Here is a 26,892-nt window from a genome sequence, read left to right on the forward strand (position 1 = left end):
TGAAAGCAGACACTTAGGCTTTAATCGGTATGAATTAAGTGGAAGAAATTCACCTATCCCCCAGAAATGGAGTAACGGAAAAAGAGAGTTCTAAGTAGGACATGAGGGATTGTGTAAGATAAAACTGGAGGCTCAGAATATGTCTGACATACAAACACATTGTGACAACTAAAATTAACTCTGAAAGGAGGATATCTAGACAGTCAAAACATACAGAAGTTATGGCGAAGGAACATGAATGCAACTGGGTAGCGACTGCCATTAATACAGGAACTTGCGTTTCTGAGCCATACCAGACATGCTGATAGCACAATTCGAATTCAGTCTTGGAACATTGAAGGTCTCATAAGAAATTTAAACCCTTCGCTTGCAAACCTGAAAGGCAATGAATTAAACCTTGCCACGCTGCAGGAACCATTGGAATATAACAATGTTGTGCTGCAAGATTGCATTATCTATAATAAAAACATTGTCAAGATCTAATTTGGGAGGTCAGTCCTACTCATGGGAGTGAAAATGAATTTCAAGAGCGAAAGATTATTGATGGAAGATAGGGATTTCCTAAAATTTCTAATTCAGAGGATTCGATCAGTACTACACATCAAAACAATAGGAACAATATAATCATAAATAGTTATTTTCCTACACATAAAAATCTGTCTAAATTACTAGGGAATCTTCTTCTAATCGAGGATATTGCTGCCAAGTATCCAGTTGTGTCCATCCTCTTTCTAGGGAATTTTAATGGCAAAAATCATTTCCCACGTGGCCAATGATAGGTTTCAGCAAGACCAAGAGAAAAGTTTAGGCATTCCAAGACAGTCACTTATATATTGTAAGGAAAATATAATAGCAAAACATGTTAGTCATGGCTCTCAGAACCCTTTATTTCACAATAAGCGGTAGAATGAAAAATGATCAGCCTGCTAAGCATACATTTGACAACTTTAGGACATCCTCCATCATGGATTATGCAGTAATCATATCAGTTGATTATATGGTCATCACAGTTAAGACAACATATCGAAAAATTTATCCAGGTATTCTTGATAAAATATATTATGTAGGGTCCTGAGAGAAGAATTGAGGTTTATGAAATATTTATGCAAATAATTTCCCAAGTAAGGGTGTCTTGTCAAAGAAGATGTGCTGCTCTAGAGGAACAGCCAGAACAAAGAAGGGAATAAGAGAGGCGTTTTAAAGAGATCCTGCTCAAAGAGAGTCTGCTGTTAAACAACATAGAAAATAATTTTGGAAAGAGATTAGAAAATTGACTTAAGACAAAGAATGGAAATGGACCGAGGTGATGCTGGCTCTAAACGAAGAGAGATCCAGTAGGTTCTGGGACTAACAAGGAAAATAATGGACAAAGTAAAAAAATTAAAGTTGAACCCAACTCTGTGGATGAGGCAATTTGCATCTGGTATGAATCATACCTACTTATGAAAAAAGTAGTTGATTTTAAGAAAGAGATTGACACAGGCTTTAATGTTGAAGATGCATCACCACGCCCATCGCATACCCATCACTATGACTTGTTCAAGGGCTTGCCCTTCAAAAATACTTTGTTAGTTGGTAAATGCTTTGTTTGTCCCTCCTTGGGGCGGTTTAGTTACCGCCTTGGACATCGCCCCTGTTTCATGGCTAATTGCACTTTTGCTGATATGTTTGGCTGCAAGCGAACTTCTCTTTCCTTTTGTATGCTGCTTCACGCTGATGCTGTGGCGCTTTGAATTGGCTCGCATATGTGAAATTGTATTACTTTTGATTTTCAATTTAAGTGGCATGAAAAGTCTGCTTAAGAGTTTACAACTCTAATAGCTCCAACTCAAGCAAATGCGAGACCCATTGATTGCAAATGCTTGTTTTTCAGAGTGATCGAGCATTTATGAGTAGGCAGTTTATAACTTGTAAACCTGAATTTTATGCGTCACCTGGAGGACAATCAGGAGTATCCGACAAAGTTCCCTCTTCAGTTTCCTGAGGAATCTTGGAATTAACGGGAACAGGGGAATAACATATGCATAGATCCCTGATAATCTTATTGAAAACGCATCTCCCACAATCCCTCCTGAGGGTGCCAACTTGCACAGAATTGCCATTTCCAGTTCTCACTTGTCAGGAAGAGATTTCAATTTGGTTTGCCCAAATGATGGAAGATGCTGTCTAGAGTTTGTTAGTTGATTTCCCATTTGACACAGCTGGCCTCTGTCCTGCTCAATGTGTCTGCAAGGACAGATGTTGCTCCTGGCACATGCTCTGCTTTGAATGTTATTTGGTGTTGCAGAGCCCATTTCCAGATTTCCTGTGCTTGTGGTGAGAGGTCTGGTGAACATGTCCCCCCTCCCCCCCCCCCCTGCTTGTTGATGTAATGCATGCTGGTGGTATTGTCAGTGCAGATTAGCACCGATTAGTTCACTATTCAGGGGAGAAAAGAGATCAGGGCCAGAGCTATGGCTTTTAGTTTCAGCAGGTTTATGTGCTTCATTTGAAAGTGACCCCATTTGCCACTTATTGTTAAGTCCTGAAGGTGGGCACCCCTGCGTTCAAGGAAAGCATCCGTTGTTTGTACATAATCTGAAAATTGGTGCAGGAAATGTGGGAACACTGGAGAGGTTTGCTTTCTGTTAACAACAGTGCATGGTTGTTATCATGGTTGGAATAATCTGAATGATGTAGCATGACCCTTGGGGTTGAAGCCATTGCTTGTCTAACTCCTCTTGTAGTGGGTGCATTTGAAGGAGGCAATATAGGATGAGTGGAACCTAAGATGGGCATGCCGAGGAATGACAGTCTAACAGAACGGACTTTTTCCCCCCTTTAGCTTTAGTGGTAGTTGTTGAATTTTTCCCTGCCTCTTGCTAAGTGAATGCTTTGGCCTTGATGGTATTTAGCAGCGCCCTTAAGAAGGTTGGGGAGGTTGTCGGAATGAGATTAGACTTCTACTTGTTGATAGGGAGACTTAGACTGTTGGAGAGCAAGAGACATATTCTTGAATCCTTCGTTGCTTGTTGAGAAGTGGGCGCTTTTATCAGCCAGTTGTCCAGATATGGAAATACCTGAACAACTTCATGTCTGAGACAGGATGCCACTGGAGTCAGATATTTGGTAAAAATGCATAGTGTTGATTTCAATCTGAATGCCAATGCCTTAAACTGTTAGTAGGTGTCAGCTACTGTGAACCACACAAATTTGCAATGCTTTGGGGACATTGGAACATTAAAATATGCATCCTGGCGATTGAGAGCGGCCATGTGTTCTTAATTCAGAAGATGCAGTACATCTTGGAGGGTAACCATGTGACAGGAATGTTTTTATACACATTTGTTGAGTCTTCAAAGATCTAAGATGGGGTGCAAGTTTCCTGGTTTGTTTCTGTATGAGAAGGAAGCGAGAATAGAAACCTATTCCCCTCTGAGTCTTCGGGACTTCCTCTGTTTGTTCTACTTTATTATTTTTTTTTTTTGCATGGGTAACACTTGGAGAAGAAGTTATTTTAGATCTGATGCTGGACCTTCTTTTGGGGGAACATTTAGTGGTCTCTGGAGGAAGTTTAACCTGGGACTATGACCGATGACATCTGGTACACATACGATAATTTGAAATTCCACCCCCAAGTTGTTTCTGCTATCAGTGGGGATAGCCAGCATCCTTAAAAGTTCACTTCTTTCTTGCAGTGTCCCTACCTCTGGAGGGTTGTTTGCCTCTAGGTATTTGCTTATACGCTGCTGGAAGTGGTGGTATGTATCGTTGAGAATGTTGGGAACGATACTGACTTTGGTATGACTGGCATTTTTTTTCTGAAAGGGTGGTAGCCTCCTCTACAGGATAAAAATCCTCTGCCCCTAGCTCCCTGAAAGGGCTGTCTCCTCATTTGGAACATGCCAAGTGACTTGGTAGTGTCACATATTCTTTCACAAATTTAAATTGTTCACATTTAGTCAGTTTCAGATTTTTATTTCTCATCACTTTTTTTTCTAGTAAAAATCAGGACTTTTGTTTTGGAAGCATTTATTTTTAGTTAGCTTGCAGCACAATATTTTCCAAATCGTTCAGTTGCCTTTTTCAAGGCAACTGGGGTTTTATCAATATTGTCGACATAAAATATGCAAGAGATAGAATCCTGCCTTAATTTAGGATGAAATGAACAAACAAAACTCAGGACCAGCTGAGCATCCACAATATATATGGAGAGTTGCAGGAGCCCCAGAATGCATCCCTGATGAAGCCCTTTGGGAGTCCTTATTTTCTTGGACAGTACCTCATTACTGCCCCACTAGTTTAGTCCATGGGTCTTCGTGCAGTTGGATAATGAGTTTAAATAAGCCCATGGGTATACTTAGTTTGCCATTCTCCACAGGGGAATTGATGGTATTGAATGTGGCTGAAAGATATGTATAGGACACGTAAAGGGGCTATTTTGTCTTAATAGTATACAACTAAGCCAGAACTTTTAGGATCAGGCAGGCACCTACAGTAGAGTAGCCCTTCCTAAAAATAAATTGTTTTTTTGGGAAGTAGTCACTTTTTCTACACAGTCTTTGAAAGCTTTTAAGAGGTGTTTTCCATATATCTTGCTTGGGGTAGCTAATAAAGCAGTCATTCAATAATTTATTGGCAGCTCCTGTGAGACTATTTAAAATTGGGATCATTATGCTGCCCTTCAAGTTGATGGAATTTTATGTCCATTAATTACTGCCTTATAGATGGGTGTTAAGACCTGAACCCACATTTTGGGATTAAATTTCAGTATGTTGGCCGATAGGCCATCAAGTACATGAACCTGTGACTTTTTCAGATGTTTTATAAATACTCTATTTCATTTGTAGTTGGAGTTAATATAGCCTCTTCAGCTTGAGCGCTGTTATGCTCAACCTAAACAAGCACCACATCTACGACCTGCTCATTGACACACAACCTGACTTACTATTCATAACAGAATCGTGGTTGGGAGATGATATGGCCGCAGTGTTTCATGAAGCCGTCCCTCCAGGCTATCAAACCACAAAACTATATAGGCAAAAGAGGAGGTGGACTAGCTATTATATTCAAACAAGCAGTAAATCTCTGAAAAATGTATAACATCTCCATTCAAGGTTGTGTGGCCCTCATCACCAGTTACAACCCTATACCAACTTCCTCCTCTTTTACAGACCACCGCCTAACAATTCAACATTCCCAGACACAGTTTCAAACCTTGTAATGTTATACCCCAACCTATGCCTTCTTAGGGAACTAAACTTTTGGTTTGACAAACCCAATATGCCCCATCCAAAAACTATCACCACCTGCCTACTCGCATTGAACCTGCATCAAATTGTACACAATACCACACACATCGCTGGACACATCCTAGATGTAATTTTTGCAAACTCAGAACTAGTTACAGTTCAAAGCATCACACCAGTCAGACCACCATTTGGCAACTTTCCAACATAAAAAACCACAAAGACCATCCTACATACATCCATCTAACATGGAACAAACTCAATTTTGAAGACTTAGAAACACAACTAACAGTTTGAGTGGCTACAGGAAGCTTTTGATATCCTAATACCACTCGGAAAAACTAAACAGGACAACAAAAAAAACAACACCTTGGATAAATACAGAACTGAAAAAGATAAAACAACAAATCAGAAGGCAGCAACAAGCCTGACTCTCAACAAACAACATTCAAGACAAACTTCACCTACGCAAACTTAACAGAATGTTCAATGGCATGTGTAGCCGCAGATACCCATGCTATGCATTAATTCCGCCATCTAGTGTTGGGCCCCGGAGTGTTACAAGTTGTTTTTCTCTGCAGAAGTCTTTACTGTAGTCACAGGATCGAGTGACCCCCTCCTCTCGGTCATAGTGCGCAAGGGCATCGACTCCTTTGTTAATTGTTTTCTTTCCGCTGTCTGGTTTGGACGTGTTTCCTCTCGCTCCAAGACTTTCGATTCTGAAACTTTATTCTAACTTTATCCTACCATCGGTATTGCTTTGCGTTTCCAGCTGTAATCGACCCGTTAGTACAGTGGGAAACCAGAAAACGTCCTTTTGGGCGCTCACACCCTACTGGGGCTTGTTCAGGCCTACCACACCATAGCCTGATGGATCAGACTCCATTCCCATTATGTCCTCGCAATTCCCCTACATTGATCAACACATGGTATGTAATCTTTGTCTCTCTCCCGAACATCGAGAGGAAGATTGTGAAGCTTGTTGGTCGTTGCGGTCGAAAAAGACACTGCGTGACCGGAGAGCAAGGAGACGCAAGATGGCGTCGAAGCATACAGAGTCCACCAACACATTAGTAGAAGAGCAGGCACAGACGGCTGTTTCGATTCAGGACTCCGACTCCGAAGCAGACCCGGATGAACACAGCCAACGGATCACTGCAGCTCAGCATGTGAGTACACATGCCCCAGTGCTCACTTCCATGAGACCTCTTAAGGCCTTGGGTGCACCACTGCCAGAGAGCCATGGTTCCACCCGAAATAAAATTGTCGGCAACCGACCTTCGGGATCAGCGCTGACAAGGCCACACCTGTTTTGATACCGGAGTCAAGCAAATATATTAAAAGCTCCACATCCGAGCCGACGTCCACACGCTTCGGAGTTTAGAATTTGACGTCCGGCTTCAGAGCCGAAACCACAGGCTGTATCTTCGGGACTGAAATAATTAGCTACCACTTCGGAGCTGAAAAAAATACTTTTATACAAAGGAACAAGGACTTTCGAGCCGATTAAAACACAGCTCAAAGACAATTGATGATCAATCCTCTAAAAGAGTTTAAAATATCAGAATATCATTCTGAGGACTCTGATATTCAGCCAATCCTTGAAATCATGGACACCAAACAAAGGATACATATACATAAGGAGACAGGGAAAATCATTGCTTCACCTCCTCCACAAACCAAGAGAAAGCTGGAGTTTCAAGAAACTCGACAGTGCTCCACCACCAGCAAAGATATTTAAAAAGAAGGAGAAACCATCACCTTTATAGATTTCTCCACCACATTCGCCACAACTTTTTCTCTCCACCACCGTTGCCCTCACCAACACATTCTCATACATATTCACATGGAGATACCGTTGACCCCAGGGACTTGTATGACACAGATCCTATACCACTAAATTAACCAGACCTCTATCCGTCCAAACCTTCACTACCAGAGGATAGTACGGCATACTCTCAGGTCATTTCGAGAGCAGCTGCATACCATGGAGCTCAGATGCATGCTGAGCCTTTGGAGGAGGATTTTCTTTTTAACACATTGTCCTCCACTCACTCACGCTACCAGTGCTTACCAATGCTGCCTGCTATGCTTAGACATGCAGATGACATATTTAAGGAACCTGTTAATGCTAGGGTTTTAACCCTGAGAATAGACAAAAAATACAAGCCTGCACCAATAGACCCAGTTTATATCACACAACAGGTACCACCAGACCCTATTGTAGTCAGTGCTGCAAGGAAAAGGGCCAATAGCCAATCTTCAGGGGATATCCCTCCCCCTGACAAGGAAAGCAGAAAGCTGGTAAAAGGGTAGCTACACAAGCAGCTAACCAATGGTGTATTGTCAAGTCCCAAGCCCTGATAGCAAGGTATGACAGGGCACACTGGGATGAAATGCAAGAATTCTTGCAATATTTACCAAAAGAGCATCAAAAGGAGGGACAGGCAATTACCAATAATCAAATAAGATCTGCTCTTGACGCAGCCGATACCGCAGCTAGAATCATAAACACTAGCAGAGCAATCCATAGGTATGGAGGTTAAGATCTTCAGGATTTAAACCAGAAATCCAACAGGCAGTGCTCAATATGCCCTTTGATAAGGACTATCTATTTGGACCTGTGGTTGACACAACTATTGAGAAACTCAGGAAGGACTCAGACACTGCAAAAAACATGGGAACCCTATACACTACACCCTACCGGGGTTCATTTCGTAAACAGCAGTTTAGGGGAGGTTTAAAGCCCCAGACTACAGAGGCTTCCACCTCACAGTCTAAACAAATCCAGCAGTACTATCAAAGAGGATCATTTAGAGTCTCTTACAGAGGTCAACACTTTAGAGCCAGAGGCTAATTGCAAACCTCAAAGAATGTCACCACTCCCCCAAAACAATGACTTCCTCAACATCCCACAATCCCACACATCTCCTGTGGGGGGCAGACTGCAGCAGTTCCGCTCTCAATGGCAAAACATCACCACAGACCAGTGAGTGCTTTTAAGTATCCGCAATGGTTACTGCCTAGAAGTCATTTCTATTCCTCCAAACATTCCCCCTTGCTCTCACAGACTGTCCCCAAAACGCAACGTTCTGTTACAGCAAGAAGTGCAATCTCTATTACTAAAAGAAGCAATAGAAACATTCCCAAAATCGCAACAGGGAACAGGGAACAGGAGTATGTTCACTATATTTCCTCATACCCAAAAAGGGTGGTACTCTCACCCATTCTCAGACCTCTAAATCTGTATATCCTGTCAGAATATTTTCACATGGTAACTCTGCAGGACGTATTTCCCCTACTACAACAAGATTACATGACTGCCTTAGATCTCAAAGATGCTTACTTTCAAATCCCCATACATCCAGCTCTTCGAAAATACCTAAGGTTTGTAATAGCAGGAAAGCAGTACCAATTCAAGGTTCTTCTCTTCGGCATAACAGCTCCAAGGGTTTTCACTAAATATTTAGCTGTAGTAGCAGCTCACCTAAGAAGACAACACATATATATCTTTCCTTATCTAGACGATTGGCTTATAAAATCAAGCAACATTATACAATGCCAGCAACACACTCAATACACAATAGAAACCCTACACACATTACAGTTCAGTCGACTACCAAAAATCTAATCTTCAACTAGCACAGGTTCAGCCTTACCTAGGTGCTATCCCCAATACCCAAAAAGCCTTAGCCTATCCAAATGAACAAAGGATACAGGCTTTTTAAACCCTTATATCACAGATACAACCCACTCAATGTTACACTGTAAGGTTTATCATGAAACTATTGGGAATGATGGCATCATACATAGCAATAGTACTGCATGCAAGATTAAACATGAGAACACTACAACAGTGTGTCTCACAACAATGGTCTCAAGCACAGGGTCAATTGCAGGATCTATTATTAGACTGCCAAACTCACAAATCTCTTCAATGGTGGAATCACAACAATTTAATAAAGGGGCAGTCACTTCGGGACCCTGTGCCTCAGACCATAATAACAGATGCATCAATGACGCGTTTGGGAGCTCACCTCAACAACCTTACTATACAAGGGGAATGGAATTCAAAGCAGTTAACTTATCACATAAACCATTTAGAATTGTTAGCTGTGTTTCTCGCCCTAGGCACAAAACAGTCTTAATAAGACAATATGACAACAATGTAATAGCTGAAGAAACAGGGAAGAACACATTCATCTCAACTGTCCCTTCTAGCACAAACAATATGGAAATGGGCTATTTACAATCACATTTACTTGCTAGCGGAATACATCCCGGGGATTCACAATCAGCTAGCAGACCTACTAAGCAGGATGCAGCAACAAATACACAAATGGGAAATTCACTCTCAGGTACTTCAACAGTACTTTCAAATGTGGGAACACCATACATAGACCTTTTTTCAACAAGCAAAAGCGCAAAATGCCAAAACTTTGCATCCAGACACCCACACCCTCTGTCCAATGGCAAAGCTCTATAGATCAACTGGTCAGGGATATTTGCCTACGCTTTTCCCCCTCTGCCGTTAATTCTATTTCTGGTCAACAAACTGCGTCACACCTCTCTCACCATTACTCATAGCTCCCACGTGGGCATGACAACATTGACATACAACACTCCTAGATCTGTCAGTAGTACCCCATCACAAACTTCCAAACAGACTAGATCTGTTAACACAGAACAAGGGTCAAATCAGGCATCCCAATCCCAGTGTTCTCAACTTATCGATTTGGCTCCTGAAGTCATAGAATTTGGATATTTACACCTTCCATTAGAATGTATGTAAGTTCTAAAACAAGCACGCAAACCTACAACTAGACAATGTTATGCTAACAAGTGGAAACGTTTTGTTTACTACTGTCAGCCCAAAAATATAGACCCACTTAAATCATCAGTACAAGATATTGTATGCTACCTGTTTCATTTACAAAAAGCAAATTTAGCTTTTTCCTCTATTAAAAATCATCTTCCTGCTATATCCACATACTTACAAACCATACAATATACTTCTCTCTTCAAAGTCCCTGTCATAAATGCCTTTTATGGAAGAACTTAAGTGTATTATTCCACCAAGAACCCCACCAGTTCCTGCATGGAATCTCAATTATGTACTCACAAGATTAATGGGATCACCATTCGAGCCCATGCATTCATGTGATATTCAATTTCTCACTTGGAAAGTTGCTTTCTTAGTAGCAATTACTTAATTAAGAAGAGTTAGTGAAATACAAACATTCACTCTGGAGGAACCATTTATCCAAGTATGCAAACATAAAGTAGTACTTAGGACAAATCCAAAATATTTGCAAAAAGTAGTTTCTCCTTTTCACATTAACCAAACAGTGGAATTGCCAGTCTTCTTCCCACAGCCAGACTCAACTGCTGAAAGAGCTCTTCATACTCTTGACCTTAAGAGAGCTCTAATGTACTATGTTGATAGAACAAAAGAGTTTAGGAAAACTAGCATTTTGTAGCTCTTCAACAGCCACTTAAAGAAAATTCTATCTCTAAAAAAGGATTAGCTAGATGTATCGTAAGATGCACACAAACATGTTACATTAAAGCAAAAACACAACTTTTAATCTCACCGAAAGCACGTTCCACTAGGAAATAAAGGTGCTTCCATGGCTTTTCTAGGTAACATACCAATGGCAGACATGTGCAAGGCTGCCACATGGTCCACTCCACATACATTTACAAAGCATTACTGTGTGGATGTATTTTCAAAGCAACAGGCCAATGTACTTAAAACGTTATTTCAAACTACTTCAACTCCTACAGGCTAGCCATTGCTATTTTGGGAGAAGGACTGCTTTATGGTCTATGCATAGCATGTGTATAGCAGCTACACATGCCAGCGAACGGAAAATGTCACTTACCCATTGTACATCTGTTTGTGGCATGTAGTGCTGCAGATTCACATGCACCCCACCTCCTCCCTGGAAGCCTGTAGTTGTTGCAGTTCTTAATTGTACATATGTATATGTATATATTTACATTTGCATGGACATCCTATTTAGTTACTACATTTAGTTGTACATTTACATTCTTTCACTCTCACTCCTTCCTACACCCTTCTGCGGGAAAACAATCTAACAAAGGAGTCGATGCCCATGCACACTATGACCGAGAGGAGGAGTCACTTGATCCTGTGACTCCAGAAAAGACTTCTTCGAAGAAAAACAACTTGTAACACTGCAGGCCCAACACTAGATGGCGGACCTAATGCATGGCATGTGAATCTGCAGCACTACATGCCACTAACAGATGTACACTGGGTAAGTGACATTTCCCTACTAATCATCAATCAAAAAAGCTACAGAAGGAGCTTCCCAGACAGAATTTTCAATGCCAAATCGGCAAATAAAGGTTTTTTTTAATTCTCAACAAATTAAAAAAGCTTAAATGCATGGAACGCATCACATTACTCAGGAATTCAGACAAACTGGCAAATCATTACACAACCAAGGCAGACATATTGGACTCCTATTTAAAACAAAGGAACACCATCAGCACCAACCTGTTTCCTAAAATCCCCTCCAAGAATGAGCCAACCCTGCCTCTGCACTCCTTCAAGCAAATATCACAAAGTGAATTTATGGATTTAGTCAGAGCAAGCAGCCCTTCCAGCCCTTGTCCAGCACACATATTCCAGAACATTCTTTAACCTACCTCTGCTGCCACACCAGTAAGAAGACTCATCAATAATTCTTTAACTACAGGAACCTTTCATGAAGACCTTAAAAAGGCATACATACACACTTTATTAAGGAAAACAAACCTGGGCCCACATGACCCCAACAACTAGAGACCAATTACAAATTGACTTTTCCTGGGCAAACTGATAGAAAGAGCAGCATTTGCCCAGATGTCACAACTCATTGAAGATTACTCCATACTTTCAGACTACCAAACTGGATTCCGCCCACGAAGAGACACTGAATTTGCAATGATCTTAAAAACACAGTTGACCACAATGGAGTTGCTGCACTACTTCTCTTAGACCTCTCCGCTGCCTTGGACACTGTTGACCATAGCTTCCTAATTCAAAGAATTTACGAAGCTGGCATAGAAGGAACAGCTCTCGACTGGATCACATCCTACCTTCAAAACAGAACTTATGCCATCGTTCTCCCTCTTTGTCATCCAAACCCTCCTTCACAAAAGCAGGGGTCCCTCAAGGCTCAATAATCTCACCTATGCTTTTCAACATCTACATGGTGTCATTACTGGAATTGATCAATAAATTTAAACTCCCATGCTACAACTATGCAGATGAGACACACATACTCCTTAAATCGGAATGCCCAAAAGACATTGGAAACTCACAAATCTTCAGTTACCTCAGAGCCGTTGATCAGTGGATGACTTGGAGCCATCTCAAACTGAATGCTTTCAAAACAGAAATCCTCACATGTGGCGACTGGAAAAATGATGACCCACTCTGTGCCTAGCCTGATGATCTGGGGCCATCACCTCAAGAATCTAAGGAAGTTAGCAACATATACATACCATGGACTCCGAGTTAACAATGAATGCCCAAGTGGACAAATTAGCAAGATCAAGCTTTATCACCTTAAACTCTGTGACGCATCTTCCCCACCTCCGATTTCAAAACAAGGTCCAGCATACTGTCTCTCTTGTAATATCTAAACTGGATTACGCCAATGGCCTCTAACATGCACCATCAATGTCTACTTTGAATTACAGCAGTGCATTCAGAACTCTGCTACTAGACTACTACTACATGTAAAGCCACAAACCCACATCTCCCCTGCCTTGAGGGCACTACAATGGTTACCAGTTGCCAGAAGATCCACCTTCAAGCTGCTTTGTATCACCCACAGATCAATACATGGAACAGGGCTGCTTTTCATCAGGAAAAAAACATCACCAAATACACTCAGCGAAGAAACCTCTGCTCCAGATTGGCACCCCGCCTTAAAACACCACCATACGAGAAAGACAATAGGTGGTACATCCTTCTATGTTCAAGTGGCCAAACTGTCATTACCCCCCAAATATAAGATCCACAGATAACTATCTTATCTTCAGAAAACTACGCAAGAGTTGACTCTTTCCTTCATAGCCACCATATCCAAACAGCAACCAACTGCATACACCTGTGTTGGTAAGCATTTATAATCTGATTATGTGTATATATCAAGATTTGTGTATTTCTTAAAGAAATATGTATAATTACTGTTTTATAATAATATATATATGTACTCTCTTGGCCTCAAATTCTAGTCGCCTGCTTGCTATGACAAGTCGTACCTTACCAGGTCCAGCTATTTTTAGGGCTTAATCGCCCCTTCTGGCGACTTGACATAAAACAGGTGTTCTTTTCAGTCAGAAAGTGAAGGGGGCCTTTAAATCTTTTTATTGCCACATTTGCTCTGAGTTCTGAGACAGAGGTTTAAAGTCAGTTTGTCTTATAATTAATGTTCCTTTTGACTGCAGAGTTCCAGGTTTTTATAATTTTTTCCCCAACACACAACAGTTAAACTGCGAAGTAATCTGTACAAACATTTCAAAATATAGTTGAGTAATTGTGAAAGCCCATTGTTTGTGCTTCTGTGTGATGAAAAAATATTTTAATATAGTGAAAACAGATCAGAAGACATTACTTGGTGATGTGCAAAGAATGAATATATTTTCGGAAACCAGATTTTCACAGATTTGGTAATACAATATATAGTTTTTTCAGTAAAGCTGCTGGTCAGTTGAAAGATTTTGGACATTTCTTGGAAATTTTCTGTCTGTAAATGACAGTGTGTGACCACATCATGTTTTAGTAATATATGTTTTAAAAGGGCGTGTTTAAATGTAAACCCTCCTGCCCTGTTAGCAATTATATTAGTAAACTAAGAGGCAAGTATTGGATCATATGTCCCCTATATGTGGCCTTGCTTATTTTTATACATGGTGCAAACGTTTAATCTATTTAATGAAACATAAAAGCTTTTTTTGTACAGCAGAAATGCTGCGCTCACATACTTGAAGATACACTCAGATGTGAGAACAAAGAAAAAAGGCAACTCTGTAAACTAAAATATTTGCCTAGGATCAAACAATTTAAGACCTGTTTACTGATCAAGTACATTAGTTATGGCCGAGTAAATTATTCAAGTTACTCAACCTGCAGGTCTAGTAACATTTGTATGATTTTGCGAGGCCTGCTCTCTAAGCCTATTTAACAAATGGAATTTTACTCACAGTTAAATGCATATATGTGTGTGTGTATGTATATGTGTATGTGTGCATATATGTATATAGAAGTATGCATATGTTGTATATACATACGTGTGTGTATTCTATGCTTAACATGTTCGTAGGTCATTGCATAGTTCCTAGATAAGTTTTTTAGTTTACATACTGATGAATCTCAGTTTTCATTTTATCTGTCACAATGAGCAAATGTTATCTTAACTATTTATCTGCAAGCATGTCGCTATTGAAATATTGAGGAAAGATAAAATAAAGTTAGAAAAGTGCACAATTAAATTAACTTCATGTATTGCAAATCTTGAAAGTCTGTGTTTATACAATACAACTTATTTCTCAAAATATTGCATCCATTAGTATATTCCTTACACATATATTCACTTACTATGTATTTATTTAACTATTTAATACTTTAGTCTTAGTGTACAAGAGAAGAAAATAATAAATTATTCTCTCGTCAGCTTTACTCTGTCTCCCCATCACTCTATGCCTCTATCAATCTTTCCTCCATTCCCACTCTCTTGACTCATTCCAAACCCATTCTACTACTATAATTTCCAAAATAACCCCACCAAACCTCTTTCATCCTCTACCGCTCCTGGCTCACCAAGTATCAGTTTACTATTATGATCTCCCAAACAGCTCTTCTAAATTCTCCCACATTTATCTGACCTTTGTGTTGAAGTTCGCAAACAAAAAAGAGGCACAAGCACGTAGTTGATGGAGTGGTTTAATCAGGTAATGCAGAGAAAGCGGCACCCTCGCCAACCGTCCACCCGTTCCCTGCGCGCTACACCGCATTACAATATTCTCCGTTCTAATTCTGCTCTACATTCTAATTCTGCTCTACATTCTAATTCCTAGTATACATGCACATTACCACACTTTGACTCCTGCAAAACCCTTTCTACTACTATGATATCCCTAACCACTTTCTACAGACACTTCCCTCCTCCATGTCTCCTTTACTCATCACAGGTCTCATCCTATTACTATAAACTCCCAATTTTTACTTCTGGATTCTTCCCTCATCTACACCTCTGTAAATCCAACGAACAAACTTGCATATCCTCCACTCAAATTAACTCATACCAATACTGTGTTCATTTCCCTATTCTAATCTATCACTAATTATTTTGGGTTCTGGAGTAACTCGCTACTCGCCAGAAAGTACTTTGATGCCTCATCAGGCGTAGTAAGCGCTATATAAATAAAATTACAATTATAATTATAATCTATAATAATACCTTTTACAAGTAACTTTAACTTTAGCAGCCACATTGACCTACTGGAACACAGAAGCAAGATGACACCTGAGGTGCTGAGAATGTTGGATTTCTCATTGGAACTTAAGTCAGTGGAAGTCTTAAAGGTGACATACGCCCTAAAAAAGTAAATCTATTATTATATGATAGTGATATCCCAGAGGAGAAAGTCTTAAACTGCAATCAAAAAGCGTAAACAGATGTCTGGGAGAAGTGGTTTGGTCTACTGAGGGGTACAGTTAACAGTGCATTAAGGCTTTAATTAGGCTTAATTGGTGTGAGGTTCAGATATTACCGGTGATCGAGAAATTGTTGGCACAGTATTGTTAGTTCAGAAGAGGTTATCCTTGATGTAGAATAAAATGACTCCTGGGACCTAGACGTATTCTATTTTGGCTTGATAACATTGATAAAATAATGGGGCCATCAGACAAAAGCTCTTTTGGCGGGGGGGAATTTGTAAACAGCCATTGCATGCATGAAAAAGAGGACAGAAAGCAATGTTAATGAATCTGACATTAGGAAAGAATTGGAGAATTGTGTGGGAAGAACATAGTTGGAATGTCTGCGGCATACTGATTTCAGAGGTGAAATGCAAGCATACTTAAAAACCATCAAAACAAATAGGTGGATGCTAAAGTTTAGGTTGGTCCAAATTCCTACATTTTTATGTTGGAAAAGAAATTCAGGGGTTACTAGTAATGGGCCCTCTGAAATGACTGATTGTCGTTTCTACAAAACTCGAGAGGGTTCCTTATTACGCTTGTTATTATTTCGTATATCCTTTGAACTGAATAGAAAGATGTACTTACTCCTGGTGATTAGAATATTGCATATTCGCAGTGTCACAGAAATAATGTGTTATAAAATGAAATGTGAAGCTGTTTCATGCCAGGGACATTTTTAGACATGGTTCAGGAAATAAATGCTCAGAAAATACAAGATTTACCTCACAAATGTTAATGATGTAGGGAAGCTATGGGAGATTGTGATAATTGATGCAGCAATTATCCCTCAGTGTTAGTTCATTGCTTTAATTCTACTCATCCTTCATAAGATATTCTGGAACTGCTCAAATGATTTTGTGGTGTTTTGTTCATTTTAAGTGGCACTATTGCACTTTAATCGAACTTCGGCGTATCCCGTTTTTGGTCTTTGCTTTGCACTTTAACTCATTTACAGCACTTTACTGCATATTTTAATGAGGTGTCATGGCACTTTAATTCATTTTTAATGATATAGTGCTTTTTATTATAAAGGATTGAGAACTGAGTAGTAGTATATTTTATCACCTTGAAGATACGTTTTGTGCTTTTGAATGTATTGTTAAGCCCTTCTTAGCCAAGAACTACGTTTGCAATACCTCTGTGTGTATAGAGGCGTTTCCTCGACTTCAGTGCGAGAAAATAGTAATTACACGTAAACGATGTCCCTTTCATATAATGTGTATCAAAGTTGCAAAAGGTTTTAACAGTTTTACATGTATTGAAGACTGAGTATGCTATATGTTCGATGGCATGTGTAGCTGCAGATACACATGCTGTGCACAGTCCGCCGTCTGGTGTTGGGCTCGGAGTGTTACAAGTTGTTTTTCTTTGAAGAAGTCTTTTCGAGTCACCAGACCGAGGGACTCCTCCCCTTTCGATTCCATTGCGCATGGGCGTCGACTCCATCTTAGATTGGTTTTTTTTCCGCTATCGGGTTCGGACGTGTTCCTTTTCGCTCCGTGTTTCGGGTTGGAAAGTTAGTTAGAATCTTGGAAAAAAACGTCGGTATTGTTGCGTTCGGTATCGGGTTAGTTAGAACAAATCGACACCGAATTTTGAAGAGCTCCGGTGGCCCTTTGGGGTAATTTCGATCCCCCGTCGGGGCCTGGTCGGCCTGACCGCATGCAACTTCAAGACTGATGGAACGGACCCCGTTCCGCTTCTGTCCAAAATGCCATAACAAATATCCGTATACGGATCAGCATCTGGTCTGTAACTTGTGCTTGTCCCCCGAGCACAAGGAGGATACGTGTGAAGCCTGTCGAGCGTTTCGGTCGAGGAAGATGCTGAGAGACCGAAGAGCCAGGAGATTACAAATGGCATCCACGCCGACGGGTCAACAACGGTTCGAGGAGGAAGAAGAAGCTTTCTCCATCCACGAGTCAGATTCGGAAGAACTCGACGCCGAAGAAACAACAACCGTGAGTAAGACGTCGAAAATAAGGACTCACGAAAAGTCCACAAAAGCCCAGGGGACGCCACCGCCAACAGGCCATGGCTCAACCCAAAGACTAGGTGACCGACCCAAGGCACCAAAAAAGGGCATGCTGGTGTCGAAGTCATCTGACTCCGGTCGTGATACCGCCACTCAGCAACCTCGGAGCCGAGAGAGCGGCTCCGAGAAAATTCGGCACAAAAACAGCGGCACCGAAGAGATTCGGCACCGAGACACCGCGCCGAAACCTAAGAAAATTTATTTGGAGCCCAAAAAGACTTCCGAAAAGATTTCGGTGCCGAAACATCCAGCCTCGGAGCCGAAAACCAGTTCCTATACAGAGGAACAAGGGTTAACCGCCCAATTACACAGATTTGGAGAAGAGCTTCAAGCTGGAGAGCCTGACTACACGCAGAGAAGGCTTCATATTCATGAGGATACAGGGAAGATAACCACTCTTCCCCCAATCAAGATTAAAAGGAAGCTTGCTTTTCAACAAGGGGACAAGCAACCACAGGCAAAGGTGGCAAAGAAAACAACCCCGCCACCTTCTCCACCACCATCAACACATGCATCACCAGAGGCAACTCCACCACTAATGCACTCACCAGCTCATACTACAATGAGTCAGGATGATCCCGATGCATGGGACCTCTACGATGCTCCAGTGTCTGACAATAGCCCAGACTCATATCCTACAAAACCGTCACCACCTGAGGACAGTACATCCTATACACAGGTGGTCGCAAGGGCAGCCGAGTTTCACAATGTCTCCTTACATTCGGAATCAATTGAGGATGACTTTCTCTTTAACACCCTATCCTCCACCCATAGCCAGTATCAAAGCCTTCCTATGCTCCCAGGAATGCTAAGACATTCAAAGCAAATATTTCAGGATCCAGTTAAAGGCAGAGCCATAACTCCAAGGGTGGAAAAAAAAATATAAGCCACCGCCCACGGATCCAATATATATTACAACACAACTAACACCAGACTCAGTAGTTGTGGGGGCAGCTCGTAAGAGAGCCAACTCTCATACCTCAGGCGATGCACCACCTCAAGACAAGGAGAGCCACAAATTTGATGCTGCGGGAAAAAGGGTTGCAGCACAAGCAGCAAATCAGTGGCGTATTGCCAATTCACAAGCACTTTTGGCAAGATACGACAGGGCTCATTGGGATGAAATGCAACATTTCATCGAACACTTACCCAAGGAGTTCCAAAAAAGAGCGCAACAGGTGGTGGAAGAGGGACAAAGTATCTCAAATAATCAGATACGGTCTTCCATGGATGCAGCAGATACAGCTGCAAGGACAATAAACACTGCAGTCACAATACGAAGACACGCATGGCTGCGCACTTCGGGGTTCAAACCGGAAATCCAGCAGGCTGTGCTCAATATGCCGTTTAATGAACAGCAATTGTTTGTGCCGGAGGTAGACACTGCCATCGAAAAACTCAAGAAGGACACCGATACAGCCAAAGCCATGAGCGCACTCTACTCCCCGCAGAGCAGAGGCACATTTCGGAAAACACCTTTTAGGGGAGGGTTTCGAGGTCAACCCACAGAAACCACAACCTCACAAACAAGGCCTACCTACCAGGGTCAATATCAGAGGGGAGGTGTTCGGGGGCAATTTAGAGGGGGCCAATTCCCAAAAAATCGAGGGAAATTCCAAGGCCCCAAAACCCCTCAAAATAAGCAGTGACTCACAAGTCACACACCCCCTTCACATAACACCTGTGGGGGGAAGACTAAGCCAATTTTACAAACTTTGGGAGGAAATAACAACAGACACTTGGGTCTTAGCAATTATCCAGCATGGTTATTGCATAGAATTTCGCCAATTCCCTCCAAACATCCCACCGAAAACACACAATATGTCAAAACAACATATAGATCTTCTAGGACTAGAAGTTCAAGCATTGTTACAAAAGGACGCAATAGAATTAGTACCAATTCAACAAAAAAACACAGGAGTTTACTCACTGTACTTTCTAATACCCAAAAAGGACAAAACTCTGAGACCAATACTGGATCTCAGAACACTAAATACCTACATAAAATCAGACCACTTTCACATGGTCACGTTACAAGACGTAATCCCACTGCTCAAACAGCAAGACTACATGACAACATTAGATCTAAAAGATGCGTACTTCCATATATCAATACATCCTTCACACAGGAAATACCTAAGGTTCGTATTCCAAGGAATACATTACCAATTCAAAGTGTTGCCATTCGGAATAACAACTGCGCCAAGAGTTTTTACAAAATGCCTGGCAGTAGTAGCTGCACATATCAGAAGGCAGCAAATACATGTGTTCCCGTACTTAGACGACTGGTTAATCAAAACCAACACGCTAAAGCAGTGCTCACAGCACACAAAATATGTCATACAAACCCTTCACAGGTTAGGTTTCTCCATCAACTACGCAAAGTCACACCTTTTGCCGTGTCAAACGCAGCAATACTTAGGAGCGACAATTAACACAGAAAAAGGGATTGCCACTCCAAGTCCACAACGGGTTCAAACATTTCACAAAGTAATACAGACCATGTATCCAACACAAAAGATACAAGTCAGAATAGTAATGAAACTACTAGGCATGATGTCTTCATGCATAGCCATTGTCCCAAACGCAAGATTGCACATGCGGCCCTTACAACAGTGCCTAGCATCACAATGGTCACAAGCACAGGGTCAACTTCTAGATCTGGTGTTGATAGACCGCCAAACATACATCTCGCTTCTATGGTGGAACAGCACAAACTTAAACCGAGGGCGGCCTTTCCAAGACCCAGTGCCACAATACGTCATAACAACAGATGCTTCCATGACAGGGTGGGGAGCACACCTCAATCAACACAGCATCCAAGGACAATGGGACATACATCAGAGACAGTTTCACATAAATCACTTGGAAATGTTAGCAGTATTTCTAGCGCTAAAAGCATTTCAACCCATAATAACCAAAAAATACATTCTTGTCAAAACAGACAACATGACAACAATGTATTATCTAAACAAACAAGGAGGGACACACTCGACACAGTTGTGCCTCCTCACACAAAAAATATGGCATTGGGCAATTCACAACCACATTCGCCTAATAGCACAATTTATTCCAGGGATTCAGAACCAGTTGGCAGACAATCTCTCTCGAGATCACCAACAAACCCATGAATGGGAAATTCACCCCCAAATACTAAACAATAACTTTCAAATTTGGGGGACACCTCAAATAGATCTATTTGCAACAAAGGAAAACTCAAAATGCCAAAACTTCGCATCCAGGTACCCACAAGATCAATCCCAAGGCAATGCCCTATGGATGAACTGGTCAGGGATCTTTGCATACGCTTTTCCCCCTCTCCTCTCCTTCCATATGTAGTAAACAGGTTGAGTCAAAACAAACTCAAACTCATACTAATAGCACCAACATGGGCAAGGCAACCTTGGTACACAACACTACTAGACCTGTCAGTAGTACCGCATGTCAAACTACCCAACAAACCAAATCTGTTAACACAACACAAACAACAGATCACACATCCAAATCCAGCATCTTTGAATCTAGCAATTTGGCTCCTGAAATCCTAGAATTCGGACACTTGCACCTCACGCAAGAATGTATGGAGGTCATAAAACAAGCTAGGAAACCTACCACTAGACACTGCTACGCAAACAAATGGAAAAGATTCGTGTATTACTGCCAGAATAATCAAATTCAGCCGTTACATGCATCTCCGAAGGATATAGTAGGATATTTGCTACATTTGCAAAAATCAAATCTAGCTTTCTCTTCCATAAAGATACATCTCACCGCAATATCAGCTTACCTACAAATTACTCATTCAACTTCACTATTTAGAATACCAGTCATTAAAGCGTTTATGGAAGGCTTAAAGAGAATCATACCACCAAGAACACCACCTGTTCCTTCATGGAACCTCACCATTGTCTTAACAAGACTCATGGGTCGACCTTTCGAGCCCATGCATTCTTGTCAAATGCAATACTTAACGTGGAAAGTTGCATTTTTGATTGCCATCACATCTCTAAGAAGAGTGAGCGAGATTCAAGCATTTACCATACAAGAACCATTTATTCAAATACATAAAAATAAAGTAGTTCTAAGAACAAATCCCAAATTCTTACCAAAAGTTATCTCACCGTTCCACTTAAATCAAACAGTAGAATTACCAGTGTTCTTCCCACAACCAAACTCTGTAGTTGAAAGAGCACTACATACATTAGACATCAAAAGAGCACTAATGTACTACATTGACAGAACAAAACTAATTAGAAAAACAAAACAACTATTTATTGCCTTTCAAAAACCTCATACAGGAAATCCAATTTCAAAACAAGGCATTGCTAGGTGGATAGTTAAGTGTATTCAAACCTGCTATCTTAAAGCAAAGAGAGAGCTGCCTATTACACCAAAGGCGCACTCAACCAGAAAGAAAGGGGCTACCATGGCTTTTCTAGGAAATATTCCAATGAATGAAATATGTAAGGCAGCAACATGGTCTACGCCTCATACATTTACCAAGCACTACTGTGTAGATGTGTTAACTGCACAACAAGCCACAGTAGGTCAGGCTGTACTAAGAACATTATTTCAAACTACTTCAACTCCTACAGGCTGAACCACCGCTTTTGGGGAGATAACTGCTTACTAGTCTATGCACAGCATGTGTATCTGCAGCTACACATGCCATCGAACGGAAAATGTCACTTACCCAGTGTACATCTGTTCGTGGCATGAGTCGCTGCAGATTCACATGCGCCCACCCGCCTCCCCGGGAGCCTGTAGCCGTTTAGAAGTAGATCCTGAACATTTGTACATTTGTAAATATATTACTTTAACCTTTATTATGTACATAGGTATTCATTCCATTGCATGGGCACTATTACTAACATACACAACTCCTACCTCACCCTCTGCGGGGAAAACAATCTAAGATGGAGTCGACGCCCATGCGCAATGGAATCGAAAGGGGAGGAGTCCCTCGGTCTCGTGACTCGAAAAGACTTCTTCGAAGAAAAACAACTTGTAACACTCCGAGCCCAACACCAGACGGTGCACTGTGCACAGCATGTGAATCTGCAGCGACTCATGCCTCGAGCAGATGTACACTGGGTAAGTGACATTCTCCATATATATATATATATATATATATATATATATATATATATATATATATATATATATATATATATAATTTTAATGTTTGTTCGGCCTTTTTGGCTTAAAATAGACATAAACAAATCAACAAAATAATGCCAAACAGCCAAACTCTGGTAACACAGCGAATGTTTGCACATCTGCTGTTCCCAAATATCCCTGTAGATGTGCTGAGATAAACCAGCCGACCAAGAAAAACATCAGCACCAAAAGTAGTGAGGAGTATGAGATCAACCTGGGTCCAGGACCTTCATTGAAGGGACTGAAGCAAGTGCAGCATGGGTGGCGGGCGTCTCTATAGTGTGACTCAGAGGCTGCTGTGGTAGCAAGCTCCATCCCTCCTGCTGCTTTACATGGACATTTATCAAGTATTTAATTTAAAATGTGTTTTTCATCATTATGGTGGAGTAGCAGCAGACAATGTGTAACTGAGCCTCAAAATTAGATCACATGTGCAAGGTGCCCGAACAAGCAAGCTTTATCCCACAGCAGGCGAGCAAAACTTGAACGGGGAAAAAAAAAACTCAGATGCTGGGCAAACACATAAATATTGCACATGCAGGGGTAAGCACATGCATGTGCTTTAGGAGTCAGGCTCCCTGTTCGGGGGCATAATTTGATATCGCTCTGACATTTTTTGCCCTCGTTGACCCTGGTGGGACTCGATGCCCCAGGGTACCTCTGGCCACTTCTACCTCTGTGCTGCAGGGGTGGTGCCAACAATGGGCTTATAGAGATGTCTCCTTTATCAGAGTGTTGGACATGCATGGGCGAAGCCTGGGCCAAGGATGTGCCCGACCTGGACCTGTCAGCGACAGGAAGAGGCAGGGCCGCCCCTCATGGTTTGGCTGCAGGGGGTCCTTCTTCCTTTTGGAATATCGTTCAGCCTTGCCTAGTGAGGAACTTTGATTTTCATTCTTGACTCTTGCTCTAATGTCATTTTACTCTTAACTTAATCAGCTTCTTGGACTCTGCTTTGGCTTGCCTGTGTCAAAAGGATAATTTTTATAAGAAAACTGTTACATGTTAAGTGCAAGTACTTAATATTATTGAATCTGCATTTAAATGTATTTGTATTCACTGCCTAAGGTCATTTAAGTTGTGAGAATGGGGAAAAGAAAGCACCCAGGTACCGCTGTAAAATTGCCAAATAAAACCCAAGCATCTATTATGAGCTATATTACGGATGCCTTGGGGACAACAGAAAAACAAATTATGGGTGTGGAAGTCTTCATCTACCTGTACTGTGGGCGTGTCTGGACCTGTAATGCAGGGCAATGCCGTAAATTCGGATTCAGCCCTAAATAAATCTCCGAGGGGGATAATCAAAGCTGCAACAAACCGGGGTGAAAATGGGTTGGTTCTCATTTCACTCTGTCCCCCGATTTTCAACTTCCCTCGAACCGCCTTAGGACACCAGGTTCCCACCCAACAGCTTTTAAATTAACCAGTGGGGGATGTAGGCAAATATAATTAAACCTAAAACTATGCTTAACTGAGCGGTAACTAAAAAGACAGCCAGAGCGTCCATTAATAAGGTATGCCAGGAAGATCTTCAGCCACTTTTTTTAAATTGTACAGTTTCTAGAAGCTCTGGTAAAGACCACTTTGAACACACTCACTGATACTGAAGCATGTGGAAAATCTTACCTCCATGTGCATAGATTTATTGAAGAAAGCACATCAGCAGCCTGTCAGACATACTCCATCTGGTGCTGATAGTGGCATATCCCAGATATCCTATGTAGATAATAGATTAGATGCTGAGGATCATGATATACTCCAGGTTTTACCACCTGCTCATAGATTAACCAGAGCATCATCTAATGAAAATTCTCCACATTGTATTGGGGGTGCGCCTACCCTCTCCCATCTGCAAACTCATTCTTGTGTTGATGCTAAGGTCCATATTACTTGCGAAAGCCACCCTGTTTCATCATTGCGCTCTTTTTCCACCAGGGATCCTGCTACTAGTAATTCAGCCAAACCACCCGATTACCTGAATTTACCTACAGCAGTGACACCCTTTGTAGTAATCTTGGCTAATGTGCCAACCTTACTAACGGAAGAAGATGAAATATGGGTTTCCTTAAGAAACAGATCTCTAAATTGGTTAAACAACATGGCAGGGCTAGGAGAGGCCCTTCTTGATGATATAAAGATGGCGAGAAGAGTAAAGTGGGTTGGCAGGTGCTGAAAATTGTTCCAGGGAGATTGTGTGGTTCTGTCTTTTAAAACACCTGATCTGGTCAAAACCATGTTACATAGAGCCTGCTCTCTACCTGAGACTCCACACAAAATTGCAGTAGTACCACTTGGTTATTTCTACCAACCTACTAACATAAGACAAGTCCTCAGTCAACTGGTACTCAAATGTTCTTCAATATGCCATTTCGACCTACAACCGAGTTGATGGGTTGTCTTCGCTTGAGTAGATTGACATGTGGGATCCCTATCAACCACTGACTTTAGGGGTAATGATCTTCCTGACATGATTAACAGAAATATGGATCCCCTAGAACAGTGCTCCCCAACCTTTTTATCGCCGCGGACCGGTAAATGTTTGATAATTTTTCCGTGGCCCGCTTGTTTTGATTTAATAATTTTAATTTAATTGTATTTAAACATGCCTTCAAAATAAAATACAGCTACACCAAAAAATGAATATAAAGTGATTTATTTTATTTAACTCACTAGAATGCCAAATCAATGAGAACCCTGAGCTTGTTTCTTTGCAACGAGACGGTTCCATCTGGGGGTAATAGGAGACAATGACACCCGAAGTGTGTTGCTTATGTCCAGTTTATTCCGTTTTGTTTTGGTTGCTGTCACTGCAGAAAACCCCGCTTCACACAGATAGGTTGTCGGAAATGGCAATAGGGATTTAAGTGCTGTGGTGGCAATCTCAGGGTATTCCGCCATGACTTTAATCCAGAACACCGGCAGAGTTGTTGTCTCGAACGTAGTTTTAAGGCCACCGTTATTTGCAATCTCCAGCAGTTGTTCTTCTTCTTGCATAGACATGCTAGATTCGCCTGATTTGTTGGCAAATGGGTCGCAGATCCATTCCTTACCAGTTCGTGGGTCTTTTGTGGTTGGGAAGTAGCGCTCAAACTCTTTTAAAAGCAAAGACAGGTGATCGTGCACCAACTGGCAGAATGAATGTTCAAGCTCAGTCTCGCCTACAATCCCTGCTAATGTCTGAAACATGTCCAAAATGCCTCTGTTCACGCGCCGTCCATACAACTCCAGTTTGGCTTTAAATGCAGCTACTTTGTCTGACAACTTGAAAACAGTTGTCATTTTCCCCTGAAGGCCCAGATTGAGTTCATTGAGCAGGCTGAATATGTCACACAGGTAAGCCAGTTTTGCGACCCATACCTTGTCACTGAAATGTGCTGCCAGCGGTGACTTCTTTTCTGAGAGAAATCTTTGCAACGGCTCTCGTAATTCAAATACTCTGGTTAGCGATTTTCCTCTGGATAACCATCTTATTTCTGTGTATAAGAGAAGGCATCTGTACTCTGCGTCCATCTCCTCACAAAGCTGCTCAAACAGGCGCAAGTTAAGTGCGTGTGCTTTGATGTGGTTAATAACTTTAACGACATCCATCAATACGCTGTTAAATTCCGGTGACATTTTTCGGCTTGCCAGCATTTCCCTGTGAATGAGACAATGTGTAGATTCACTCTCAGGTGCAACCTCCTTAATCCGAGCAGTTAAACCAGACAGTCGTCCGGTCATGGCAGCAGCTCCGTCTGTGC

General features: G+C 41.4%; 1 protein-coding gene across 2 annotated transcripts in view; it reads left to right on the forward strand.

The window, feature by feature from the left end:
- Positions 1 to 26,892, forward strand: part of MTA3 (metastasis associated 1 family member 3) — a 964,160-nt gene that overhangs the window by 297,504 nt on the left and 639,764 nt on the right. The window lies entirely within an intron of this gene.

The sequence above is a fragment of the Pleurodeles waltl genome, chromosome 5, assembly GCF_031143425.1.
Source record: "Pleurodeles waltl isolate 20211129_DDA chromosome 5, aPleWal1.hap1.20221129, whole genome shotgun sequence".
NCBI lineage: Eukaryota > Metazoa > Chordata > Amphibia > Caudata > Salamandridae > Pleurodeles > Pleurodeles waltl.